We start from the raw sequence: 9964 nt of genomic DNA, 5'->3' as shown, positions 1-9964 counted from the left end.
AGACTTTTTTTTTTGGGGGGGGTGGTTCCAAAGTCACTGCAGATGGTGACTGCAGCCATGAAATTAAAAGATGCTTACTCCTCGGAAGGAAAGTTACGACCAACCTAGACAGCATATTAAAAGGCAGAGACATTACTTTGCCAAGAAATGTCTGTCTAGTCAAGGCTATGGTTTTTCCAGTGGTCATGTATGGATGTGAGAGTTGGACTATAAAGAAAGCTGAGCACAGAAGAATTGATGCTTTTGAACTGTGGTGTTGGACAAGACTCTTGAGAGTCCATTGGACTGCAAGGAGATCCAACCAGTCCATCCTGAAGGAGATCAGTCCTGGGTGTTCATTGGAAGGACTGTTGCTGAGGCTGAAACTCCAGTACTTTGGCCACCTGATGTGAAAAGTTGACTCATTGGAAAAGACCCTGATGCTGGGAAAGATTGAAGGCGGGAGGAGAAGGGGACGACAGAGGATGAGATGGTTGGATGGCATCACTGACTCAATGGACATGAGTTTGAGTAAACTCCGGGAGTTGGTGATGGACAGGGAGGCCTGGCGTGCTGTGGTTCATGGGGTCACAAAGAGTTGGACACGACTGAGCAACTGAACTGAACTGAACCTGCTCATTAGTCTGAAGTGGAGGATAGAGACAGTGAGAGGAAACAAAAACAGACTCACCATCAGTACGAAACCAATACTGATTCATTACCATTAATTAAAACCCATACATTACAGATAATTTTTTACCTAGCGTCCTTTTTATACCATAGGATCACATCCAGGACACTACATTAGATAGAGACAGTGAGAGAAACAAAAACACAGACTCAACTCATTTGAACCCCAATCAGTCCCGAAAATTTCCCTGATGACAAAACAGGTCACTTTGCACCCAAACATAGAGAGAGAGCGGGCGATGCAGGCTTCCAGCAGGGAGGGGACTATTATCACAATCTCAAATACCTTCTAAAGAGGAGCAGATTCCACGAAGAAATAAAAGAAAAAAGGGAGGGAAAGAAAAATGTTATGATAGGTGGATACCTCCATCAGCCTTAGATACTGACTTCAATCTGACCCATTCTCCATTACAGAAATAGACAAGTTCTTTCTCATACCAAACTAAAAAAGAATTAAAAGAAAATCCTAGGATGGTTCAGAGGAATTTTACTCTTGAACTTAATATCTTCAGAGTAATTGAGATCAAATCAGATATATTTCCATAGTTTTCTTGGCTTATAAATTCTCTATGTTGTCTAGTTCTGTTAGCTGTCTATTTCTATTTCTTGTTAGTTTATTGTCTATTTCAAGTTAGTTTCCTTATATTAATAATAACCTGCCTATGTGAATTTATACTTTGTCATCATCTAAAGAACAAAGACTCTGGAGTAGGTGGTAACTCACTCCGATATTCTTGTCTGGAAAATCTCATGGACAGAGTAGCCTGGAAGGCTATAGTCCGTGGGATTGCAAAGAGTCGGACTGAGCGACTGAGCGACTGAGCAAAGAGCAAAGAACCAGGTCTGTGAAAGTTATATCACTGTCCTCGCCTTATATGCATATATACAAGAAGCTCTAACCATCTTGGCTTGGTGTTCCAACTCCCCTCTCCTCCACCCCCACCCACCAAGAACAAGGAGCTAATTTAACCACAATAGTACCTGTCCATCTTAACGTGAAACTATAGTCTTTGAAGAAATATCCTAAGGACTCATTTCCTAACATAAACATGTTCAGAGAAGACTGTTAGAACACAAGGTAACCATTCTAGTAGGTCCATCAGAAAGGGGATGAGCATTCTCCCCAGAAGATCAAAGTCCCAGATCTCTTTGTGATCACTGGGTAGGATCAGTTGAAGGACAATCGCCTCAGGCTAATATACATGTATATAATATAATATAAATTTAGGGGGAAAGTAAGCAGAAAATAAAAGCTGTTCAGAAACACTTAACAGAACGAGGCACTGTGTTCCAGGGGCGGACACGGCAGCCAGTTCTGCAGTTAGGATGAGTGTCCCTGGGCCTGCTATAATGATGTTCACGCCCATGCTGCTTTTGATCTGGAAGACAATAAGTGCCCATTACATTTCTCTGTCTCATGTCTTTCCTCCTTCTTGAGAACAAAAACACATTTACTTACTTTGAGGGGGTTGAAGATTCATTCTCAAATTACTTTCCAAGGTCTGAGAACAAAGGAGTATTGCCAAAATAATGGATTTTATATTCACAAAATATACCAGGGCTGAAGTCTCAGGCCATAGGAATAGGAAAAGGAGGTCCAACATCAGTTTCCTGATGGAAGAATTTGCAGTGACCTCCTGGAGCCCAGATGATTCAGAGAATCAAAAGGGGCTCATACTAAGTGAGGTAAGTCAGACAAAGACAAACATCATATGATGTCACTCATGTGGAATCTAACTTTTTTAATTAGATTTAAATTTAAAAAATTAAATTTTTTTAAATTAAATTTTTATAATTTATTTACAAAATAAACAGACTCACATATTTTGAAAGACAAGCTTATGGTTACGAAAGGGGAAATATGGTGGGGAGGGTAAATTAGGGGCTTGGGATTAACATAAACACACTACTACATATAAAAGAGATAACCAACAAGGACATACTGGATAGCACAGGGAACACTACTCATTATTCTGTAATAACCTATATGGAAAAACAACCCGGAAAAAGAATGAATATATTTTGCCGTATGTCTGAAATCAACACAGCAGTGTAAATCAACTATGCTCCAGTTAAAAAAAAAAAAAAAGTAATGACTTCTTCTGCCTTGAGATGGAGCGCTTCTAATTTTGCTTTCAGGAGTGGGGAATACTTACCGGGTCCAGTGTCATTTTTCTTCCAGCAGCAACAGACAGAGCCCCAGGTGTGAAGAAACGGAGACGGAAGAATCCTCTTAACCCGAGGAGCCAGCAACTGTACATGATTGGTGCCTGAGAGACAGGGCTGAAGGGAAGATTTGAAAAATTCTACCATTGAGAAAGTGGAGCTATTCCAACATACTTAAAATAAGGATCCCACACAGGGTATCCTGGGAGCATGATAAAGGGATAGCACCAGTGAACGTAAGTGTCAGAGGATGAAAAAAACACAGACCTGTCACAAACAGGCATGCTTTCATCAGACCAGTGAAGATCTGAGCCACCTGGGGAGAGAAAAAGAAGATGCTCAGGGTATGAAGCATGAGGGTTGGTAGGAAGACAAATCTGTGATCTTTACACGTAGCTGTTTCCCATCTCCTGATTATTTTAAAGGGTTCCCAGGAAAGCACCCTGGGAATCTATCACTTTTCCTCTAGTTTAAGGCTGTTTAAAGAGGTTTCATGATAATTTTCTTCTCCCTCTCTCTCTAGAGAAATTCATTTTCCTTTTAGATGATGGCACTTCTGATTTTTTTTTTTTAAAGTTATTTCTAGGTACTGTGAGGCTTGGTGATTAACCTGACCTCAGGTTAATCACACCTCAGGCACCAGAAGGGATATCCCTTCTTCTCTCTGGAAATGGCTGTCTCCCAAAATATTGTGCTTGTAGGTCAAGTTCACTCACCCCCAGTATTTGGGACTCCCCCTTCAGGAAGACCTTCACCTTGTCCATTCAGCTTACCTGCATGATATATTTCTGGAGAAAATCCAGCAAAATCATATTGTTGTTCCTTCTGGTGTCTTGACACAATCTTCAGTGCTGTAAAATGCAAGTGTTTTACAAAGAACGGATTCACTCTCCTACTCCTTTATTTTAGACTTGAAAAATGACCTTTGAAAGAATGGGTACCATGAAGCAGCTTGGTGAGGGGGTAAGTTAAAGTGCCTGAGTTATCCTCTCAGTCACGCATGTGTGTACTCAGTCATGTCAGACACTTTGGAGACCCCATGGACTGCAGCCCGCCAGGATCCTCTGTCCATGGAATTTCCCAGGCAAGAATACTGGAGTGTGTTGCCATTTTCTCCTCCAGGGGCTCTTTCTGACCCAGGGGTGGAACCCCCATCTCCTGCTTTCACAGGTGGATTCTTTACCACTGAGCCACCTGGAAAATCCAGTAAGTGCCACGCATGCCAAAATGGCCTTCTGAGTCCACTTTAATAGGGTTACATTACCGTTGAAAATAGGTTTATTGAATTAATAGCCTTTAATCTTTCCCCTTCCCTGTGTTCCTACCAGTGCCATGTGACTTTGCTATTCCATGCATTCTGGAAGTGTTTTCCTTTTGAGACAGATGTTAAGAAGGCCACCATTCTACAGCCTGAATATTCACCTTCCACAGAGACTAGAATCTGGCCTTTGAAAGCCCAATCACAAGAATCCTTACTCATCCCAAGTTCACTCCCACCTCAGCCTGTACTAGATGCTCTTCCTGCATATCATTCACTGAGAACCCAATGTAGAACTCTTTCTAGAAGCTGGAAATAGAACATGAGTTCTTCCTACCTTTGCGTCATTCCAGAATTGCACCAAATGGGTCCTCTTGGCCATAAGTCTCTAAACCACTTCCACTGAAAAGTCTGGTCAGATCTGAAGAGTAATGTGACAATTATCTTCAGGTCTGTGTGGCCATTATTTCCTGTGAGTCATCCAAACCAGCCTACCAGAGGGCAACAGTAAAGAAACTGTCATAAACCAACCAGTACTTTCTTAAGATAGTCATCAATCTCCATTCCGAAGCTAAGGACAAATTAACAGCAAGACCTTGCTTTTAGATCTTGATTGGGCTCCCAAGCTGTTTTCTGAAGTATTACATTTAGGGCTGTTCATATCAAAGCCTTGGTCACATGGAGACAAGTGATTCTGACTCTTACTGATATATTAATACAAAAATTTAGAAAGAAAATAACATCAAACTTATACAAAATCTTTGTATTGGAGAAAGTTGTTGTTCAGTCGCTAAGTTGTGTTCAACTCTTTGCAACCCCATGGACTCTAGCACATCAGGCTTCCTTGTCCTCTACCACCTCCTGGATTTGCTCAAACTCATGTCCATTGAGTCGATGATGCCATCCAACCATCTCATCCTCTGCCGCCATCTTCTCCTTTTGCCTTCAATATTTCAAAGCATCAGGGTCTTTTCTAATGAGTTGGCCCTTTGATCAGGTGGCCAAAGTATTGGAGTTTCAGCTTCAGCATCAGTCCTTCCAATGAATATTCAGGACTGACTTCCTTTAGCATGGACTGGTTGGATCTTCTTGCAGTCCAAGGACTCTCAAGAGTATAATAGGGGGAAAATCCCAAGTCATCTAAGCGTGATTCTAACCCTGAAGTTTATATGTTTATGAATCTTGTCATCTCCTTCCCTTTCTCTCCTTAATTCCCAGTGTTGCTCATCAAACGCATGCCAGTTATTCTAAGAGGGGGTTATCTGTCTGGGGGGTGGTGGAGGAGGGGATGGAAGAGGCAGGCAGTTATCAATAAGATTAAGATGATTCACGCTCATGGAAGAAAAGTGATCTCACATTCCAGGAAACTAGAGAAGAATTTAGTATCAAGCTCAAAATTTAAATTTTAAAGATAATACAAGTATAGAGGATATCAGATACACATCTCTAATGAGTCTCTTATTTTACTGTCAAGGATTGTAATAAAAAATAAAACAATGGAATCCTGAGACTTGAAATGGGGATATTTTCATGAATATGTCTGAGAAATTTGAGTTCCTAGATTCCCCTGTAGCCTGTAAACTGGCAGAGGTTTTCTTACTCCCTGAAGAAGAAGCTCTTTCTTGCTTTTTCTGATGAATTGGGAGAAGTTCAAGCATGACTCACTTTTTAAAATGCAATTGAACTTTAAAGGGTCTGTTCTTTGGAAGATGTTGCTCTAGAATAAAAAGATGCAAAGGTTGGAGTTTCAAATCAAATTTAAGATAAAGGACTTGTATGCAGAATACATAAAGACCTCTCAAAGCTCCGTAATCAGAAAACAACTCACTTTAAAAGAAGTCAAAAGATTTGAACGGAGGCATCACCAAATGATGACATGAAAAGAAGTTCAAAAGCATTCGTCACAGAGTAAATACAAGTTAAAATCACAATGAGGTAGTACTTAACATCTATCAGCATGGTAAAATGTAAAAGACTGGCCATACCAAGTGCTGACGCTGATGTTGGGAAATGGGATCTTTCACACACCATTGGTGGAAATGATAAATGATACAGTCACTATGGAAACCACTGGGCAGTTTCTTAAATGTCAAACATCTTCCCTATAACTCAGCCTTTTCACTTTAAGTGGAAGGAAATTTGTTGTTGTTTAGTTGCTAAGTCATGTCCAACTCTTTTGTGACCCTATGGACCACAGCCCGCCAGTCTTGTCTGTCAGTGGGATTTCCCAAGCAAGAATGTTGGAGTGGGTTGCCATTTCCTTCTCCAGACGATCTTCCTGATCCAGGGATCGAACCCGCATATCCTCCATTGCAGGTGATTCTTTACCCCTGAGCTACTGGGGAAGCCCAGAAGGAAATTTACCTAAGAGAAATTAAAGTTTGTGTCCACAAAAAGATTTGAATATGAATGTTCATAATATGTCATAGCCCAAACTTGGAGACAGTCCAAATGCCCTTCAGTAGCCAAATGGATACACAAATTGTGGTACATCTGTACAGTGAAAAACTACTCTGTACACACAAAAACATGATGACCATCAAAATAAATTTGTTGGCTGAAAGAAGCCACGTAAAAAAGAGTACATATTTATTACAAGAGATTCTGTATCTTACTACATTATGACTGGAAAAAGAAGTGAGGCAAGAAAGATAATGTTGTTTTGGATGGAAGATCTTCTTTCTGTAATAATCTATGAGGTCACCTTCTCTTACACAGGAAATGGGATGATCTTCAACACCACCATTGGGACTATATAGAACCAATATTTAACAGTAACCACGAATAAAATTTTTATATTTAGTGACTGACTCCACTCTCTAAGATGCAAAATTGGGCCAGACATTAGTTATAGCACTGTAGATCCACAAACATAGTTGAATGCTTTCACAAAAGCATGGAGGAAAGACAATATTGAACTGATAGCTTATAGTTTTACTTCCACACATACAAAACCCCTGTTTTAGTTTTGCAGCGTCATCTCTGGTGACCGATATCTGCTTCCACCCTAGCACCCTGGTCCTTTCTAAATTTCCTTCTTCCTGATGAAAGAGTACATTAATTAATCAGTAGAAAGAAGAAGGGATGTCCCAGCTGGTCCAGTGGTTAAGAATTCACCTTCCAATGCAGGGGATGTGGGTTCTTAGTTGAGAAACTAAGATCATACATGCTATAGGGCACCAGAGCCTACATGCCACAACTGTGGGAAGCTTGGGAGCTGCAACAAAGACCCAGCGCAGCCAAAATTAAATTAAATTAAAAAAAAAAAAGAAAGAAGATATGAAGGTAGTCAAAAGGCACAAAGTTCCAGTTATAAAATAAATAAGTACCAACGATATAATACACAACAGGGTAAATATAATTAATACTGCTGTCATATATGAAAGTTTAAGTTAAGAGAGAAAATCCTTAGGGTTTTCATCACAAGGAAAAATTTTTTTTCTATTTAATTTTTTATCTATACAAGATGATGGATATTCACCAAACTTATCCAGGTAATCATTTCATGATGAACTCAAGTCAAATAATTATGCTGTACAGCTTAATCTTATACAGTGCTTATGTCAATTATATCACAATAAAACTGGAAGAAAAAGCAATCTTCAGTTCCAGTTTCTGGTAGGATCTTTGTTATGATTTCTATCTCTTCACTCAATGTCTCTTTGTTCACAAATTGTTTCCTGATTTCATTAAATTTTTAAAATATTTTTTCACAGCTCACTGAATTTCCTCAAAACAGCTATTTTGAATTCTTTATCAGCTAAATCACCAAATTTCATGCCTTTCAATCCAGCTACTAGAGAATTCTTATCTTCTGATGGTAACGTATTTCCTCAGTTCTTCTTGGTGCCTGTGTTGCTGTTTTCACGTTTGAACCAGCAGTGTGAAAGTGAAAGCGTTAGTCACTCAGTCGTGCCCAGCTCCTTGTGACCCATGGACTGTAGCCCGCCAGGCTCCTCTGCCCATGGGATTCTGCAGGCAAGGAGACTGGAGCGGGTAGCCATTCCCTTCTCCAGGGGATCTCCCTGACCCAGGGACCAAACCACGTCTCCCGCCGTGTCGGCCGATTCTGTGCCCTCTGAGCCACCAGAGGAACCTGTCCTCAGAGGGAGCTGGTTTTGCTGGTTCTGCTCCTGTCTGGGATTCTCTCCAGTCCTGTGTGGACACACCTAATCCGCACTGCGCACTCTTCGCGGCTGAATCCTTAAGCGTGTGTGTCTGCTGTGGGTCCCACCGCGCACCGACCTGGCTGGAACTCCTCTCGCGGGTTTTTCAGACGGTGGCGCTGCGTTCAAGCTCGGGGCTTCTCCCTCGCCCACAGACCCTGGCCTGTTTTGTGAGGAGGTTGCTGGGGCAGTCTTCCTACTGCACACAGAAGTGTGCGCAAAGAACGCGCCCCAGAGTTGGGGAAGGTAGCAACGGAGCGCCTCGGGGGTACCCGCGGGCCAGGCGGGGAACCTCAGGGGAGGGTCTCCCGGGGCGGGGGGCTTCCTGCTGGAGTCCTAGAAGCAACCCGCCCGAACCACGTCCCTCTAATGCTCTTTGACATTCTCATCTCTTTCCTGATTTCCTCCTTCTCCCAACCAGGGACGCCCCGCCTTCACACTCAGGCAGCCGCGGGGAGAAACAGGTTTTCTCCAGCAGCGTCCCCCGGAGCGGTGGTCGCTGGGAGCTCACTCACTGCTCCCCCTGCTTCCCGGTGACGTCATCCCCAAGCTTGGCCACTTCCGGGGAGGGGCGCCGCTAGCTAAATTTCTCTTGCCCTCTTCAATGCGACCAATTCATTTTTTAATTCTCTAGTGGCAAGCCGGACTCTCTCCTTGGGGAGGCTGGACTTCTGCAAAGTCTCTTCCATCCATGGGTGTCTTCCCCAGGCAGCACTCTCTTGGTTTTCCCCTGCTGGGGCTGAGAGGGGCTGCGGAGGGTTAGCAGGCCCCGGCCGGTTCCACACCGGCCCAAAGCTTCGTCTTCCCAGCATCTGGTGCACGGTGGGTGGGGGCTGAGACCCCTCCTGGGTCCGTTGGTGTGTGGCGCTGAATCCCACAACTGCCAGAGAGGCATTTTTGTTCATGGATGGATCCAGCATCTGTTGCTAAAAGGGGGACCAAGGAGGGCTGTCTTATGCCGCCCTTACGCTGATGTCACGCCAGCCCTCCCTGTTTTCTACATCAGGAGCAAACGCCCAGTCACTTGGAAGACAGGACTCATTTATTACACATCTCCGGTAACTAAGAGAGACGGTGAAGTACGGTGGAAATAACACGGATACTAAAGATAAACTGGCCCGGATCTAAAACCTAGTTCTGTGATCTACTGACTAAGCAAACATGGGCCACGTATTTTTATCCTTGTTGTGCAAAGAATCTTGCAGCTTTAAAAAACAGGTAATTGCTTATCTCAAAAGTATGGGTTACAATGAAGTAACACAAGTTATGCTTCTAGCAGAAGTCAAGACATAACAGAACTTCAATTAATTTTAGCTTTACTCCTTCTTACTCTCCTATAGAATTCAGAATTCCAGTTCAACTTTTTAATTTAATTGTTGATTTCCCATGGTGCCTTCCCATGCTAGAGGTACTCTTCTCCTATGTTCTAATAGCAGCTCCGATTTGCCAGGTGAAACCTTATATATATTTGAATATGACATCCTGAAAGGCTGGATTCATAGCTTATTTGTATCTTCTGTTCTGTGTCCTAGTGAAATGTCTTGAGTCCAGCAGGAAATCAGCCCTTATTCTGGTCTGTTGCCATACTTTTAGAATCCTGTTAGATAAAATACCAAGCATTTACAAATGATAAAGGGTTTGACTGAAGCATGCTGGGGCACTTGTCTCTTGGAAACAAAAAACAAACAAACATTGAACACTACTA

At 42.4% G+C, this 9964-nt stretch overlaps 1 long non-coding RNA gene across 1 annotated transcript; it reads right to left on the bottom strand.

Annotated features, from left to right (window-relative positions):
• Window positions 1–3102: 3102 nt before the first annotated feature.
• LOC122679943 lies at window positions 3103–4567 on the bottom strand. Its single transcript, XR_006336581.1, has 3 exons — window positions 4431–4567; window positions 3609–3686; window positions 3103–3151 (listed from the first exon to the last, which is right to left on the bottom strand). It is a non-coding gene; the product is annotated as an uncharacterized LOC122679943 (long non-coding RNA).
• Window positions 4568–9964: the final 5397 nt, after the last annotated feature.

This window comes from Cervus elaphus, chromosome 1, assembly GCF_910594005.1.
Source record: "Cervus elaphus chromosome 1, mCerEla1.1, whole genome shotgun sequence".
Lineage (NCBI taxonomy): Eukaryota > Metazoa > Chordata > Mammalia > Artiodactyla > Cervidae > Cervus > Cervus elaphus.
Note: the sequence above shows the minus strand (reverse complement) of the source record. Positions and strands in the feature narration are given on the sequence as shown.